Below are 18,816 nucleotides of genomic sequence, written 5' to 3'. Positions count from 1 at the left end.
TCAGTTTCATTCTACTGGAGAAGGGGGCCCAGACAGCCAGACAGGGATGCGTTTACTGCGGCAACTTGCAGTGAGGCAGCCTTAAGGTCTTGAAAAACTTTGAAAATGCAACTCAATAGTAGACATTCATTCATCTACTGATTCATTCAACATGTATCTCCTTAGGATCCACTAACTGTAAAAAATATTCTAGATACTTAACATCTAGAACAAGATGGACAAATCTCTGCTATAAAGAGGCTTATATTCCTGAATATATGCTTAGATGAGGATAAGCCAGGCAATCAACATGTAATCAAACAAATAATTTGAGGTAGTGATAATTGCTATAAATAACATGTCATAGAGACAGTGCCCTGAGTATAAGACCACTGTACATAAGTCATTTTTGGAGGTGATATTTGAGCTGAGCCCTGAATGATGATAGTTGCTGGAAGGTTTAGTGAAAGAGGAAAGAAGACAAAGAAAAAGCAAATTCAAAAATTTTATCATGGAAATGACTGTGATGTATATGAGAATACTGCGCATCCTTTTAATGACCAGTCAGAAGACTGAGACGCTGATCAGAGCTTTCAGCTACCTCATGACATAACAATTGGTGTTCTCATACTCTGTTGGTAGAATGCAGATTGGTGCACATAGTATGGAAGGCAGTGTGGGGGTTCCTCAAAAAATTAAAAATAGCATTACCATATGACCCAGCAATCCCTCTCCTGGGTATCTATCCAAAAAAATTGAAAACATTTATCTGTAAAGATATATGTGCTCCAATGTTCATTGCAACTTTATTTATGGTGGCCAAGACATGGAAACAACCAAAGTGTCCTTCAATAGATGATTGGAAAAGAAGATGTGGTGTATATACACAATGGAATATTATTCTGCCATAAGAAATGAAATAGTACCATTTGAGACAAGATGGATCTTGAGATTATTATACTGAGACAAAAAATTCAGACAGAAAAAGTAGAGAATCATATGATTTTACTGATACGTGGTATATAAAACTGAAAACAACAAAAGAACAAGAAAAGCAAATGAAGAAACAAAAATTCATAGACACAGACAATAGTTTAGTGGTTACCAGAGGGTAAGGGAGGTGGGGGTGATAGATGAGGGTAGAAGGGGATCAAATACCGTGTTTCCCTGAAAATAAGACCTAGCTGGAACCTCAGCTCTAACTCGTCTTTTGGAGCAAAAATTAATATAAGAACCAGCCTTATTTTAATGTAAGAGCTGGTCTTATATGATATAGTGTAATATAAGACCAGGTGTTATATTAAGTTTTGCTCCAAAAGATGCATTATATCTGATGGTCTGGCTAGGTCTTATTTTCAGGGATACATGGTATACGGTGAAGGAAAGAGAACTGACTCTGGGTGGTGAACACATAATGTGATATATAGATGATGTATTACAAAATTGTACACCTGAAATCTATGTAACTTTACTGACAATTGTCACCCCAATAAACTTTAATTAAAAAAAAAAATTGAAGTTCAAGGCTACAGTGACCACTGCCCCAGATTTTCTGGAACTGAGGAGTTTCCCAAGATGCAGGACTTTTATTGCAAAAACTGGGGAAGTCCCAAACAGGAAGAAGTTAGTCAACTTTTCAAGACCCAGCAAGATAAAGGGTACTCTTAAACACCTGGTATTTTCATTTTGGACTCCTCAAAAGCCATACCTTGGAATAAAATAAACCAGGAAAAGACCATTCTTCACAAAGACTGAAACCTAGCCTTTTTTTTTTTTCCCCTCTGGTTTCTCTTATGCTTTTTTTTCTTTCAACTTAGTGAGGTATAATTGACAAATAAAATTGTAAGATATTTAAAGTGTATATCGTGGTGATTTGATATACTAGTACATTTACATTTTGGAAGGATTCCCTCTCATCTAGTTAGTTAACACATCCATCACTGTATATCACTATATATGTACGTATTTGGTGAGAACATTTAAGTTCTACTCTCTTGGTAAATTTCAATTATATAATGCAGTGTTATCAACTATAGTCACCACACTTCACATTACATCCTCAGACCTTACTCATCTTATAACTGGAGGTTTGTAAAAGCGTACAAACCTTCAGTACCCTTTTACAAACCTCCCCCTATTTTCTCCAACTCCAGCCCCAAGCAATCACTTTACTACTTTCTGTTTATATGAGTTCGACTTTTTTTTTTTTTAAGATTCCACATATAATGTTACCATGCACTACTTGTCTTTTTCTGTCTGGCTTATTTCACTTAGCATAATGCCCTCAAGATCTATCCAAGAAGGATTTCCTTCCTTCTCATAGCTAAGGATCACTTCATTGTATCTATAAACCATATCTTCTTTATTCATGCAGCTGTTGATAGACACTTAGGTTGTTTCCATATCCTGGCTCTTGCGAATAATGCTGCAATGAACATAGGGGTGCATACATCTTTCTGAGTTAATGTCTCTTTCCTTTGGATATATACCCAGAAGTGAGATTGCTGCATCATATGGTAGTTCTTTTTTTTAATTTCCTGAGACACATCCATACTGTTTTCCATAGTGGGTTCACCAATTTACATTCCCACCAACAGAACACATCCTCACCAACACTTATCTCTTGTCTTCTTGATGGCAGCTATTTTAACAGGTGTGAGGTAATACTGGCTCATTGTGATTTTGATGCACATTTCCCTGTTGACTAGAGATGTGAGCATCTATTCATGTACCTGTTGGCCATTTGGATATCTTAGGAAAAATGTTTATTCAGTTCCTCTAACCGTTTTTGAGTTGCATTGTTTATTTGCTATTGGGTTGTATGAGCTCTTATTTGTATCAGATATTAACCCCTTATTAGATATAGATATATGGCTTGCAAATATTTATTCCAATTTCATAGGTTCCCTTTTTCTTTTCTTAGTTGTTTCTTTTGCTGTGTCGAAGCTCTGTAGTTTGATGTAGTCCCACTTGTTTATTTTTGCTTTTGTTTCTTGTATTTTTGGTGTCATATCTAAAAAATCATTTGTAAGACCAATGTCCAAGAGCTTACCCCCTAAATTTTATTTTGGGAGTTTTATAGTATCAGGTCTATACTTTAAATCTTTAATTCATTTTGAGTCAACTTTGTGAGTGGTGTTAGATGAAGGTCCAATTTCATTTTTCTGCACAGGGTTATCCAGTTCTTTTTTTAATCATCATTTTTGAAGAAACTATCCTTTCCTTATTGAGTGTTCTTGGCTTCCTTGACAAATTAGGTTTATTTCTGAGGTCTCTATACTGTTTCATTGGTTTGTGTGTCTATTTTTATGCCAACACTATGCTTTTTAAAATTAGTGTAGCTTTGTAGTGTAATTTGAAGTCAGGAAGTGTATTGTCTCCAGCTTTGTTCTTCTTTCTCAAGAATGCTTTGTTTATTTGGGGGTCTTATGTAGTTCCATATAAATTTTAGGATGGTTTTTCTATTTCTGTGAAAATGCTATTGAATTTTGATAATGATTGCATTGAATCTGTAGATGCCTTGAGGTCGTATGGACATTTTATAATCTTATTCATGAACATGAGCTATCTTTCCATTTGTTTGTGTCTTCTTCAATTTCTGTCATCAAAGTCTTGTAGTAATTATTGTACAGATCTTTCACTTGCTTGGATGAATTTATCCTTTCTTATTATTTTCAATGGTATTATGAATGGGATAGTTTTATTTCTTTTTCTGATGTTTTGCTGCTTATGTGTAAAAACACCACTTATTGTGTGTTGGTTTTACACATTGAATCTACTGAAGTTGATGATCAATTCCAATAGTTTTTTGGTTGAGTCAATAGGATTTTCAATATAGAAAATCAAATCATCTGCAAATAATGACAATTTTACTTCTTCTTTTCCAATTAGGATGCCTTTTATTTTTAAATCTTGCATGATTGCTCTAGCTAGAACTTTCAATACTATGTTGAATAACAGTGGTGAAAAACAGTACCTTTGTCTTGTACATGATCTTAGAGGAAAAGTATTCACTCTTTCACCATTGATTATGACGTTGGCTGTGAGCTTGTCATACATGGCCATTATAGGTTGAGGTATGTTTCTTCTATACAGAGTTTTTTAAGGTTTTTGTTTTGTTTTGTTTTGTTTTTTTGTTTTTAAAGTATGTAAAGATGTTGTATTTTGCCAAGTTCTTTCTGTGCATCTTTTGGGATAATCGTGATTTTTGTCTTTTATTCCATTAATGTGGTGTATCACATTTATTGATTTTTATGTGTTGAACCGTCCTTGCATCCCAGGATTAAATCCTACTTGCTCATGGTGTATAATCCTTTAATGTGTTGTTGGATCTGGTTTCCTAATATTTTGTTGAGACATTTTACATTTATATTTATCAGGAATACTGATCAGTAGTTTTCTTCTCTATGTCCATACCTGACTTTGGTATCAGAGTAATGCTGGTTTCATAGAATGATTTGGGGAGTGTTCCCTCCTCTTCTATGTTTTGGAAGAGTTTGAGAAGAATTAGCATTAGCTTTTCTTTACATGTTTAGTAAAATTCACCAGTGAGTCATCTGGCCCTGGGCTTTTCTGTGTTGGGAGTTTGTTGATTACTGATTCAATCTCCTTGCTGATTATTGGTCTGCTCAGATTTTCTGTTTCTTCATAATTCAATCTTGATAACTTGTATGTTTCTAAGAATTTATCCTTTTTTTCCTAGGTGGCACATTTATTGGCATGTAATTTTTCATAGCAATCTCTTAAAATCCTTTGTATTACTCTAGTATCATTTGTATTTCATTTCTAATTTTATTTATACGACTCCTCTCTCTTTTTCTTGGTAAATTTGTCAATTTTGATTTTTTTCTTTTAAAAAAAATAGCTACTAGTTTCATTGATTTTTTCCATTATCTTTTTAGTCTCTCTATCAGCTCTAATATTTATGTCCTTCTTTCTTAACTTGGGCTTAGTTTTGTCTTTTTCTGGTTCCTTGAGATGTAAATTTAGGTGTTTATTTGTGCTCTCTTTGTTTTTTAATATACACATTTATAACTATGAACTGGCCTCTAAAATTGTTTATGCTACATGCCATAAACTTTGGCATGTTATATTTTCATTTTCATTGGTCTCAAGATATTTCTGATTTCTCTATGGTTTCTTTTTTGACCCATTGGTTGGCTGAGAGCAGGTTGTTCAATCTCCACATATTTATGAATTTTCTAGTTTTCTTCTTGTATTTGACTTCCATTTTCATACTATTGTGGTCGGAAAAGATACTTGGTATGATTTCAGTCTTCTTAAATTAAGACTTGCTTTATGGTCTAATGTATAAACTGTCCTGGAGATTGTTCCATGTGAGCTTTAAAACAATGTGTATTATGCTGCTGTGGATGGAATGTTCTTTAAGTGTTTGTTAAGTCCTTCTGGTTTAACATGTCATTTAAGTACGATATTTCTTATTTATTTTTGCGTGGATGATCTATCTAGATTTAGAGTGGGGTATTCAGATTTCTTAATACCTGCTTTATATACTTACGTGTTTCTATGTTGGGTGAATTCATATTTACGGAAGTTATAGCGTATTTTTGCATTGACTTCTGTATCATTAAATAATAAGGGAAATTTTGTCCCCCTTTACAGTCTTTGTCTTAAAATCTATTTTGTCTGATATAAGTATAGGCACCCCAGCTTTCTTCTGATTTCCATTTGCATGGAATATCTTTTTCTGTTCCTTCCTTTCAGTGTGTATGTACTCCCAACCAAAGTGAGTCTCTTGTTAGGCTGTGTATAGTCTGGTCTTGGTTTTTGTGTGTTTGTGTGTTTTGTTTTTATCCTTTTAGCCTGTCTCTGTCTTATGATTGCAGATTTTAGTCGGTTACATTTAAAATGATTATTAATAGGTACGGACTTATTGCCATTTTAAAAATTGTTTTCTGGCTGTTTTGTAATTCCTCTGTTTCTTTCTTCATTTCTTGCTTTCTTCCTTTGTGATTTAATAATTTTTCTGCCTCTTTCTCTTTCTTATCCTTCTGGGAATCCTATAATGCATATAGGGGTTCCTTTTGGTAGTGTCCCATAAGCCTCTAGGCTATCACGACTCTTTTTCCCTTTTTGTAAGTGCATCAAATCTACACTTTACTTACAATAAAACTAAAGTATTGAAAAGCTTATATCCTTCTAGAAATCTAGCACTATTATTCTTGAATAGTTATTGCTTTGTTTCTTCCCTTTTGGTATTTCACAACAATGAGCAACACATTAATTTCAAGATGCTTAACAGTAATAACATTATGAGTAATGTAACTTGAAACTCTTCCTATTTGTATGTTAAGGTATCCTACACAATATCATTATCCATATTTTTAATAAGATATAATTGACATATAACATATTAGTATCACTTGTACAACATAACGATTTGGTATTTGTATATTAGAAAATGCTCACCATAATGAATCTAGTTAACATCCATCGCCACTCAAGTTATACCTTATTTTCTTGTGATGAGAAGTTTTAAGATCTCTATTAACAACTTTAAAATATATAAGAGTATTGTTAACTCTAGCCACCGTGCCATATATTATATCCCCATAACTTATTTCAGAACTGTAAGTCTGTTCCTTTTGACTACCCTCGCTTAACTGTTCTATCTGTGAGTTCAGTATTTTTGTTTGTTTGTTTTTAGATTCTACATATCAACATAATCATATGATATTTGTCTTTCTCTGTCTGACTTATTTCAGTTAGCATAATGCCCTCAAGGTATGTTCATGTTGTCACAATGGAACGATTTTCTTCTTTGTAGGGCTGAATAATATTCCTGTATGTGTGTGTGTGTGAGTCTATATATATCGCACATTTTCCTTATCCCTTCATCCATTGGTGGATACCCCAGGTTGCTTCCATGCCTTAGCTATTGTAGAGAATGCTGCAGTGAACATTCTCTGCATGGGGGTGCATATATCTTTTGCAGTTACTGTTTTCATTGCCTTTGGATTGTGTTGGGAGGCCTGTGGCTGCTGTGTCAAGTTAAAATTAGGCAGACCATGACCTTCTGAATGAGGAGGCACAAGCCACCCACACAGGATCAGCAGGTAGCTCCCTCAGCATCTGAGCTCCCACTTTGGGGGCACGGTTTCAATACACTTGCACAGGGAAGTAAAATCACAAGATTTATTACTTACACATCCCAGAAATGTGAGTGGGGGTTGTCTGAGTGAGGGGGAGGGCACTCCTCCATCCAGGTCATGAGCAAGTAAGAGCTAGAGAACAGAGTAGGAAGTACCTATTACTTAGAAGGTGATTGGGGCAGCAATCACTAATGTTTTGCAGGCTTAGCTCTCAGTGGTTATTTTAAAGCTGCCTCAGGAAAAGCAAAATGGGAACTTGTGAAGGGAAACCTAATCTCGTGTCCTTATCTAAATGTCCAGACTCTGGGTGTGAGTGAGGCTGTCACACTGCAAAATGCCTAGGCAGCAGCTCAACATAGCTGTTTTCTCATCACAATTGACCCCTTAATGCCTAAGCATTAGTGTTTAGGGAAAATCATGGGCACTGTCTGGATGGTAGAGATACTGAAAGCTACTGGCAGCGTTTTCATCACCTAGTACATGAAATATTTAAGCAAAACAAAAATGCCAATCAACAATATCAATAAACATATGATAGTCTGAAATCCTGTCCATAATCATCCTGTACATTTTTTTGGGGTCCAGCCAAGATAATAAATCATACCCTTAGATAAGGTTAAGGTAGGTATCTAATTAAAAACATGGGTGAGATTATGGAATACTTGTACTCTGCACTGTTGGGCCATCTTTTGTAAGTTTATCTGAATCTGTCCAGAATTATTAATATAATTATTAATTTTTTATATATATATATACATATATATAAATTATGTGTTAATATTACATCATTAATGTAATATATATGTATATGTGTATATGTGTATATGTGTGTATATATATATATATATATATATATATATATATATATATATATGCAGCAGGTGGTGCCCTTTACAGCACATACACCTCCTTCCTTGGCCAATAAGTAATCTAAAACAAACTGGTAACCCAAAGCCATCTGTGCTAAAGACTCATGTTATTGTTGCATTAAGGCTGGGCTTTGGTATAATATAGCACAATGTGTTCAGACAGGGCAGTGACAGGTTGGTGATTACCTTAATAATGTGTTGTTGCGTGCCTGTTATTGTGGCACCTAACTCAATTCCCATGAGGGATACCAGCAGATCTGCTCTCGGCATAATGTGGATGAATACTGCATGCTTTTGCCATGAGAGCACAGAAAGAGAGCCATATTGGGGGTCCTGTTCAGTGATCTGTAAGGATAGCTCCAGGGAGACTAAAGTACATTGATATGAACAGAAAGGACTCCCCAGGCACCAGCAAGGAGGCAAATGCATTGGAGGTGACGGGAAAGAGGAGTGCACATATGGAGAACCACGGTAAGCACCAACTGTCTGATCAAGGAAGCTGAAGGAAGCTGAGGTTCCCCCCAGGCAGCTGGGCCTTGAGGCCCAAGACCATGGGGACTGTGCTCCTTGGAATGAGGTGTAGGTCATTTCATCCAGGCACCAACACAGTGCCTGGGCAGATATGGAGAATTTCAGAGGGTCCATGGGGGCTCCTGCCAGGTACCACATACTATCTTGCAAAGTGTTCTGTGTGGGAGCAGTTGAGCAGCATAGAGTGGTTAGGCAAGCCTCAGGGACACATGGGGTGCCTTCTGTTGGGCATCAGGGGCAGGGTCAATAAATCAGCTGGTTAGGCCACAAACTCAGGAAAAAGACTTTGTTGAGCCAGTAACATGCCCAGCAATTATGGTGGCCCAAATATTGAGCTCTGGTTTCTGTTCATTAGTTAAAGACACTGTTAGAGGGTTTACAAATGAAGAATAGGGAGGCCTGAGAGGTGACAGTGAGAAAGGGTCTCCCTGGGGTGTTGTAGAGAGGTGACCCTGTGGCTGTGGCCCTGGAGGATGTGTGGGGGCGGTGCTGTGGTGATAGCCAGGGAGGGGTCTTCTCAACATAAAGTAAATTCATTAACCCCTTAATGCCTAAGCATTAGTGTTTAGGGAAAATCATGGGCACTGTCTGGATGGTAGAGATACTGAAAGCTACTGGCAGCGTTTTCATCACCTAGTACATGAAATATTTAAGCAAAACAAAAATGCCAATCAACAATATCAATAAACATATGATAGTCTGAAATCCTGTCCATAATCATCCTGTACATTTTTTTGGGGTCCAGCCAAGATAATAAATCATACCCTTAGATAAGGTTAAGGTAGGTATCTAATTAAAAACATGGGTGAGATTATGGAATACTTGTACTCTGCACTGTTGGGCCATCTTTTGTAAGTTTATCTGAATCTGTCCAGAATTATTAATATAATTATTAATTTTTTATATATATATATATACATATATATAAATTATGTGTTAATATTACATCATTAATGTAATATATATGTATATGTGTATATGTGTATATGTGTGTATATATATATATATATATATATATATATATATATGCAGCAGGTGGTGCCCTTTACAGCACATACACCTCCTTCCTTGGCCAATAAGTAATCTAAAACAAACTGGTAACCCAAAGCCATCTGTGCTAAAGACTCATGTTATTGTTGCATTAAGGCTGGGCTTTGGTATAATATAGCACAATGTGTTCAGACAGGGCAGTGACAGGTTGGTGATTACCTTAATAATGTGTTGTTGCGTGCCTGTTATTGTGGCACCTAACTCAATTCCCATGAGGGATACCAGCAGATCTGCTCTCGGCATAATGTGGATGAATACTGCATGCTTTTGCCATGAGAGCACAGAAAGAGAGCCATATTGGGGGTCCTGTTCAGTGATCTGTAAGGATAGCTCCAGGGAGACTAAAGTACATTGATATGAACAGAAAGGACTCCCCAGGCACCAGCAAGGAGGCAAATGCATTGGAGGTGACGGGAAAGAGGAGTGCACATATGGAGAACCACGGTAAGCACCAACTGTCTGATCAAGGAAGCTGAAGGAAGCTGAGGTTCCCCCCAGGCAGCTGGGCCTTGAGGCCCAAGACCATGGGGACTGTGCTCCTTGGAATGAGGTGTAGGTCATTTCATCCAGGCACCAACACAGTGCCTGGGCAGATATGGAGAATTTCAGAGGGTCCATGGGGGCTCCTGCCAGGTACCACATACTATCTTGCAAAGTGTTCTGTGTGGGAGCAGTTGAGCAGCATAGAGTGGTTAGGCAAGCCTCAGGGACACATGGGGTGCCTTCTGTTGGGCATCAGGGGCAGGGTCAATAAATCAGCTGGTTAGGCCACAAACTCAGGAAAAAGACTTTGTTGAGCCAGTAACATGCCCAGCAATTATGGTGGCCCAAATATTGAGCTCTGGTTTCTGTTCATTAGTTAAAGACACTGTTAGAGGGTTTACAAATGAAGAATAGGGAGGCCTGAGAGGTGACAGTGAGAAAGGGTCTCCCTGGGGTGTTGTAGAGAGGTGACCCTGTGGCTGTGGCCCTGGAGGATGTGTGGGGGCGGTGCTGTGGTGATAGCCAGGGAGGGGTCTTCTCAACATAAAGTAAATTCATTAACCCCCAGCAGGATGCATAAATGTAGATCAATCTAATGGGAGTGGTGACGGCAAGCAAAGTGTTCAAAGGGGCCTCTGTAAGGTAATGACATCAACATATACCTCGGCCTTCCAAAGCTCAAAGGTGCAGGGGAGGAACAACCTGGCAGTCAGAGCAGCCACCTCACATTTGAGCAACAAGTGCTGTAATAAGCAAGAGGCCTTGGGGTAAACACATGGTTAACTCTGCAAAATGCTACTCAAAGGGGTCGCCAGCAGGGAATTTAGATAAATCAGCATTCAGTTCAGCAACCAAGCCCTCATGCTCATCAGCTACCGTGTCTTCCCAGGTGTCATGTCAGCTCTAGTGCAAGGCTGCAGAGATCTTATTCAGGGTGAAGTTGTGTCCCTCAGCATCTTGGGATGGGTCTTTTCTCAAATCATCAGGTCCCATGTCATCGGCATTGTCATATCTTGGATCATTGTGTCCTGTACTATCGTGGTCTGGGGTGCAGGTGGAGGCAGCCATCCCAGAGGGGGTGGCTCTCCCCGGTAGCCCACCCAGGAGGGGAACAGAGGGGACAAAGGGTCTAACAGGATCACATAGATTTGGGATATTCTGGTTAAGGTTTGCCTGCACCATCAGCAGCATCTAGTGGTATCAAATTCTCAGTAACTTTTGGAGGTCCTTGGGGGTACACCTCACAAATGACTGGGTGGTGCTGTCTTCTGAGGCATAGGAGTTCTCTGTCCATAAATAGTAAAGGTTGGAGGCACATGTATAGCCTTGGTCTAAAGAAAATTTAGTTATATGCTCCTGACAAGCTACTGTTTGACCCTATATTACCAGAGATGGGCTTGAACTGCATAAGCCTATCAGCCAATTAAGATTGAAATAAGGGCAAATAATGGCCACTGCCCGGAGATCAGAATGTCAGTGACTCTTTGGTCAGGGCAGGTGGCCTTTAAGCCTTTGTGCCATTGGCCCCACTTAAGGTAGTGGGCTTGACTCACCTGGCTAGTATCCACACCAGGTGGCATTTTGGGCTCAGCCTCTCTTGGTCTGACTTCTAACATGTACCTTCCCACATCCAGGGGTGCAATTGCAGGTCAGTGGTGTGTGGTTCCAGAAACTTTCTAGTATTACCTCTCTAGGCCAAGGAGAAGCTCCACAAGCCAGATGGCACAAAAGGCACAGAGTAAAGCCAGCTGTAGGGAGCATCTGCATTTTATAGTTTTGCGCCTGCCTGCTGACTACTCCATGTGAATATTTATTACAGGCCTGCACTGAGCCAGCAGCTCATTTGTGGCTTCCTTTAAAGTGGGGTAGAGCCAATTGTCATAATATCACCTTGATGCCATCTTCTAATGTTGCTGATGTCAGCCAATCTGCAGGGGACCCTTTTAGAGATTTACGCCGCTCCTTTGGTGGGTCTGGGTACAGTTATCTCCACTTCCTATGAGAGGATGGTTAGAAAAAATGAGCCATCCATTTACGTCACTATACACTGGAATTTCAGCTGGAATTTGTACATCAAGCAGCTAAGTGTGGTCCAGTAGCAGCATAGTGGTTCTGTGTTCTTCTAATGGGCCAGCACTGTCTATGACTGGGGAGTCATAGCTAATTACCAATTGAATCAGCAATGAATATGGGAAGGCAAGATGATGGACATTTTAAATCTGCAAGGGGACTCAAAATTCTTGAGAAAATATAAATAACATTCTCCTATAAGATGAAGGCATTAGATTCCCCCATAACAATCATAGGCACCATGACCAGGCGAGCCCAGTTGGTGTGAGGAGAGTGATGGCCATGCGGACTAGACTTTTAAGTGGTAAGTGCTCTGGCAGCAAAGAAACCCATTTAGAAGGCCATTTACCTCCCTATAACTTAAGGAGCCAGGATTTTAGAAGACCACTGCGGCATTCAATAATGCCAGTGGCCTGTGGCCTCTACGGGAGGTGAAAGTCCCATTGGGTGCCCTGTTGGACAACCTAGTGCTCTGTTGAATGGGCAGTAAAATGAGATCCTTGATCTGAGTCTATGATGTCAGGAGGGCTGAATGGGGGCAGGATATACTTGGAAAAGAAGGCAATTTCTTGCTCTACGGAGGTGTAGGCCAGTGAAAGCACTCACATAGGTAATAGCAAAGCAGGTAGTGACCATACCTGTAGATGGAGGAAGGGCCCTATGACATCAACCTGTCAGTGGCTAAAAGGGCAGTTGCCTCACAGAACTGAAACATGACAGGGCAGTTTCCAGTGTTTGGTTTGGGAGTATAATTTGCGATTCAAAACAATGCATTTTGCAAGGACTGCAGTAAGTAGAACACCCCTGTGGTGGGCCCCAGCCAGTGTGCCAGCAGCTCCCCTAAGAACGGAAGACATATAGGACCATTCAGCCGGGGCATAAGTAAGAAAGGGCAGAATGGTGGAATCAGGATTGATTGGTGGGGGAATTGCTGTTTTGTGGTCATGGGTGGTGGAGCTCATGGTTTTGTTAGTTAAACGTAGGTGATTAAGAGTCCCCAGTGGGTGGTGACCTGGATTCCAACAAGGGTATCTGCCTTGTGTTTAAAGAGTCCCTGGTACGGTAGCATTTGTGTGTGCTGAAACATGGCTACCTTAATTGTGACTGGTGCCTGGGCAAAGTCCCTCCAAATTGGAGTACTCAAAATGCGATAGCCTTGAATGTGAAAATTTTCCCACTGTTATTGGCCCAACCGAACAGCTATTCACCTGTGAGTCAGTAAAGATATGGACAAGATGCTTGTCATGGACAATGACGCTCTGCATAGCCATTGGTAGCACCATAAGCTCAGCAAGCTGAGCAGACCCCAACTTGCTGTCTTTGATAAGCGTGGTGCTGCTGGCTGGCTGGTACACTGCCGCTCTCCAACAGGCCCCACCCTGTACAGTGGTGGAGTACACAGACTGAGAAGCACGCAGACTCTTTCTTGCCCAGTTACCTCTTCATAGGGGCTACCCCAGGTCATCCTGGGGTAGGCAATGGCAGCACCATAACCAGTGGGCAGGGGGCCGAGGAGCAGTTGGAAGCCATATTCTCCTGTGATTTGGAAAGACCTGCCATGTCAGGGTTAGCCCATTCCCAAACATATCCTTTATTTTAACGAGGTGGTCATGCCATGCCAAGTTACTGTTAGGAGGTATCCCTTATCCATGACATAATAGGAATGTGGGTACACAAGAGAACAGGCTCCGTTCCCATGAAGACCTCTGTTTCTAACAAATCCCAACAAATGGCCAGAATTTGACATTCTAAGGGCATATAATGAGTGGCTGTGGAGGGCAGCTCTTTGGTCCAGAGCCCTTAGGCAAACAGGAGGAGCCATGTTTAGTTCATAGGCTCCCGGGTGCATCGTCCATGGTGTAGAGTCCCTCAACCTGGCAAAAGGAACCAGGGGGAACCAGGAGAATGGCTTGATGAATTGACCTTTGTGCTAACTGCAAAGCTTATTGTTGAGCTTTGCCCAGCGAAATGTGGAGGATTTGTGTGTGACTGCGAAAAGCATCTAAGAAGGATGGTAAGTGTGGTAGGTGTTGCCACCATAATGTGAAGAGGAACGTTTTGGGTTTCCCATAGCATGGTTGGTGGCTAAATAGTTAACAGTAGGTGTGTGTGGCCTTGTAAGTTGAATTTCCCGGCCTTTAGAGGGCCAATTAATATCCAGAAATTTAACAGTTCTGGCTGGCTCTTAAATTTTATGTGGGGTAATAGACCTCTATGTTGTAGATGGGTCACCAGCTGTACTAGGGCCTCACACGCCACATTGTCTGAGGGACCCTGGATTAGGATGTTAGTGCCAATAGTGCAGGGGGACATTGTAAGAGCATCCAGGTCTTGCCCTCAAAGAGTATGAACAATAGCTTGGCTATTAAGAGAGGCTACTAGGTTGTTCCTAGTGACAGTAAATGGAAGTTGAATGCCTCCTAACACCCTACCTGTTAGGCCTTGTAATTTAAGAGTACCCCTTGCTTGTTTGGAGGGGTTCCTGGGAAGCACTGTAATTTAGACTTCAGTGTCAATAAGAGCCATACAATTTTTGTTTGTTCTGTCTTAATGGATAATTAAAGAAGTATGCAGGCATTCGTCCTGGGGGACTTCTGGTCCCTCGAGCAGGGGCCTTGGAGGCTCTAAAAAATCAGGGTTCAAGATCTGGGATCCCATTGCCCCAGGCTGGGGCATTCTGAGAAGTGATAGTATTCACCCACAGAAAGGGGCTGGTGTTCCCTTGAAGAGTTCACGGTGTCTGAGCAAAAGTTTCTAACTATGTTTGGGCTGTCCCAAGATTAAGTCGTTAGGGACCCCTGGTCTTCCAAGCTGCCAATACAGGGAAGCCTGTTAGTCATCTCATGATAGAGGGAGCAGGGACAAGGCACCACTCCTTGGTGGGGACCAATACGGGGCCTGGGATTTCCCATATCTCCTAGGGTTCCTCCATGGGTTCCTGGCTGAGGGAGTAGCAGGGCCCATTGGCCTTTACCAGCAAACATGATTTGAGCTTCAGGAATTTTTTTTTTCATGTCTAGCTACAGCATTGATGTTGTCTAATGTCTGTAGTACTGTATCTGACATTTCTATGAATTGCAAGTGTGTGGACTTCTAATTAAGGGGAGCACCCTTTAAGAAGAACTGCTCAGATTCTGACCCCTAAGGTGCCACCTGTGGGTTGGAAATGGTTGGGGGATCTGTGGAAACAAGGTGCTCAACAAAATAATATATCTCTGGAACCACCCCAATTTTACATAAGAGGAGGCACACTTTATTTAGGGTTTCCACTTGCAGCGAGCCTTAGCTGTAATAACTGCCCTGGATGGATGATTGGATGAATTCCACTGCCCTGACTACAAGTTAGCTGATCTTTTCTTCCACCTGATCTAGTCTAATGTTGAACTGCTCTATTTATTATATTCTTTAGCTGTGTGATTTCTGTTATATACTTTCTTACATTTTCTATCTATTTTTATAAATTCTCACTTTGTGCACACATTGTTTTTTCAGACCTCGGTGAGAATCTTTATGACCATTATTTTGAACTCTATCAGGTAAATCACTTATCTCCATTTCATTAGTTATGTTTCTGGAGGGGTATATTGGTCTCATATTTGGAACATATCCCTATATTTCTTAATTTTTCTTGACTCTCTGGGTTGATTTCTATGCATCAAACACCCACCTCTCCCAGGCTTGACAGAGTGTCTCCTGTAGGAGAATAATCTTATCATTCAGCCCAACCCCAGCTCTTGATCGTCTCTCATACCCTGGTGATCGTCCAAGCAGCCTATTTTATTTTTAGTGGCTACTGGTAGTTGATGCTATGCCAAGACCTGTCAGTGTCCTAAAGAGAAGGATTTCAGCCAGCACTTAAATGGAGGGTCACTAGAAACCAGACCCTCTGGCAGCAGCTCTAAAATAAGCAAATAGATCTATTAGGGAAAGACTGGGAGATGGGCATTTCTGTTTGCTGTTTCTACACTGAGTCATGGGGAGAAAGCTATGTGGAGTCATTGTGAGCCCATTAGGTACTATTTCTTTGTATGCTGTGGTCTTGTGGGTCTTACAGACTTAGATCCACTGGATTTTACAACTAGGTGTTTTGGATGCTGTCCCTCAGATGGCAGTATTAAAAATAGGGGTTCTAGATGTTGGGTTCAAACCCTTTGCTACTCAGGGAGTAGCTGGGAGTTGTGAGTACCCTGCATATTGTATGTCACTATATTGGGAATGGGGTTTATGGCGAGAGCGTGTCTCAGCATTTTCCACCCGTTTCAATGTGGGTTGTTTTCTTGTTCACCCAGTGTATAGGAGTCACTCACCTAGTTTCTGGAATTCTTTCAGAGTAAATAGTTCCCTCTGAAATAGTGTAGCTATAGATTTGGTGTGTCCAAGCGGGGAGGTGAGTGAGTGCAGGGCCTCCTATATTGCCATCTTGGATAAGAATTTCCAGTTCTGAGTCCTAGCCATGAATATCCTTCATATCTGGATTTTGGTCATCTACTCCTAGATTAAACTGTGACCTAGAGGCTGAAAAGCTGAGCAGAAATTACAATAAATCCATGGTGCTAAGGAGGAGACAAAAATTGGAGTTCAGAGTTTTCCTGAAAGTATTGTTTTTGGTAAACACCCAAGGATTTCAGCTGGAACTCCTGAAAGATTATACCTTAGGAGGATGTTCAAAACAAAAAAAATAGATCAGCCCTTACAAAAAACAAAACCATGCCTTAAGTCATCTAAATCCCTGGATTGCATTGGGGTCATGCACTCCTGCCTAACTGCTTCACAGAAGCAAATACAAATCATTTCTGAAGGAAGATAAATTATCTCTGCAATTTTTTCTGTACGGTTCTGACATTCAATAAAAAATTATTATGCAAACTTGGAGATGAGACCATCAAAAACCAAGAAAAAAATCAAACAATAGAAACAGACGCATAGGTTATACAGATATTGCAATTAAACAGGGGCTTTAAAATAATGCTGAAAGTTAAATTTTTAAATTGACAGTTAGATAGGGAACCTTAGTTGAGAACTGGAAGTTATACAAAGAATCAAATGTATACTCTAGAGCCAAAAAAATATAACAGAAATTGAAGTCTCAATAGATAGGTTTAACAGCAGCTTAGACAACAATAAAGTGTGCATTAGTGAACTGATAATATACATGCTAGTCGAAAATCATCACAAACTGAAGTTTCTGAAATTTTATCCTATTTATAAGCTAGTAAGTTACGCTGCCACACATTTATTCATGTTTGAAAAAAACATGAGATTCCTGGGTCAGAGACAAAGGTGTTTACTATTCAAGGCTTCACACTCACACATTCATGTATTGCCCATGATTGTTTTTGCAGTACAGCAACAGAGTTGAGTAGTTGCAACAGAGACTCTAGGGCCCACAAGCTGAAAACATTTACTATACTTGGTTAGAGGTTGAATTGGACACCTCTAAAGTGCCCACTGTTAGATAGGCTTGAAAGGAGGAAATACACAAACGGATTTGGGGTCGGCTGTATTCACCCAGGTTAAGAGACAGGAATCTGCAGATAGCCTTCCTCATTAATTGTGTCCAGTTAAACAATGGATAACACCTTCATAAATAGGCTATTTTCCCTAATGTATAGCAAGGTCACAGAGGCTGTATATATTCCCTTTTGCCTAGGTGCTTTTTACAGCCTGCTATTTGAGTATGGAGTAGAAGCTGCATGTAACTCTGGTGCTTTCTTGTTTTGATGTACAGATCCAGTTATTAAGGATGTTGTACATGGATCTAAGTGGTATGCTTAATACCAAGAAGTTGGTTGTATCCCAAACTGTCTAGCTAATTAATGAAACTATTGACGGGGGCATCTGCTATAATTGCACAGAGGCCTGGATAGGATACCAAAAGAGAAAAATCCAAAGCTTCTCTCTGATTTCTATAAAAATCCAGATCACTTCTTACGGGAGATAGGTCGTTCTGGTCTAGGGAGGGGGATTGATTGAGACGATAAGGAAGATGCCACGGAATTGACAAGGGAATAACAGTGCAGCGCTCTGACCAAGGCATGAGAATGATACGTTAACTGTTCTTGAGAAGCTGATGGACAACACAAGGTATATGCAATTTCCCATGACTTTGTTTGCCAATCTGGCTGTACTTTCTCTAGATTATTCCATGAGACCAAGCAAGGCACAGTGAGGAAAAATCTTGGTAGTAGAAACTCCTTGAAATTTTGAGAGTCTGTAGTTTGCTTTTATTTGAAGAGCTAAGGGTTATGGAATTTTTATTCTTTAGAGCAAAATTAAAATATAATTCTTATTCTTTAATATCCAGGAAATATTCTATTATTGTAGTTTCCAAATTTTATTTTGGGCAAACTCTTTCTTTTGACAAAATTTAATAGAACCTCTACATAACAATAGTTAACAATTATTTAAAACTTACTACATGTCAAACCATGTACAAAGTATTTGAAATGTTATCTCATTTAATCTCACACTAATCCTGAGATGTAGGTAATATTATCCCAATTATTATCCCAATTTTACAGATGAGGAAATTGAAGAAAAAGGGTTAATTACCTTGTCAAAGACAATAGAAAAGAGTTGGTGTAGTTGGGGCCTGCAGTTTCAGCTACACAGCCATGCTCACTGTGAAAAACAATAATGGAGAAAAAGTACACAGGCCAGAAAGTCACAGTGCCTGGTTCTATCAGGGAGTTTGTGACCCAGCTCAGGGGATTTAACCTCTC

The sequence above is a fragment of the Rhinolophus sinicus genome, linkage group LG05 (genome assembly GCF_036562045.2).
Source record: "Rhinolophus sinicus isolate RSC01 linkage group LG05, ASM3656204v1, whole genome shotgun sequence".
Lineage (NCBI taxonomy): Eukaryota > Metazoa > Chordata > Mammalia > Chiroptera > Rhinolophidae > Rhinolophus > Rhinolophus sinicus.
This window is presented reverse-complemented; position numbering follows the sequence as displayed.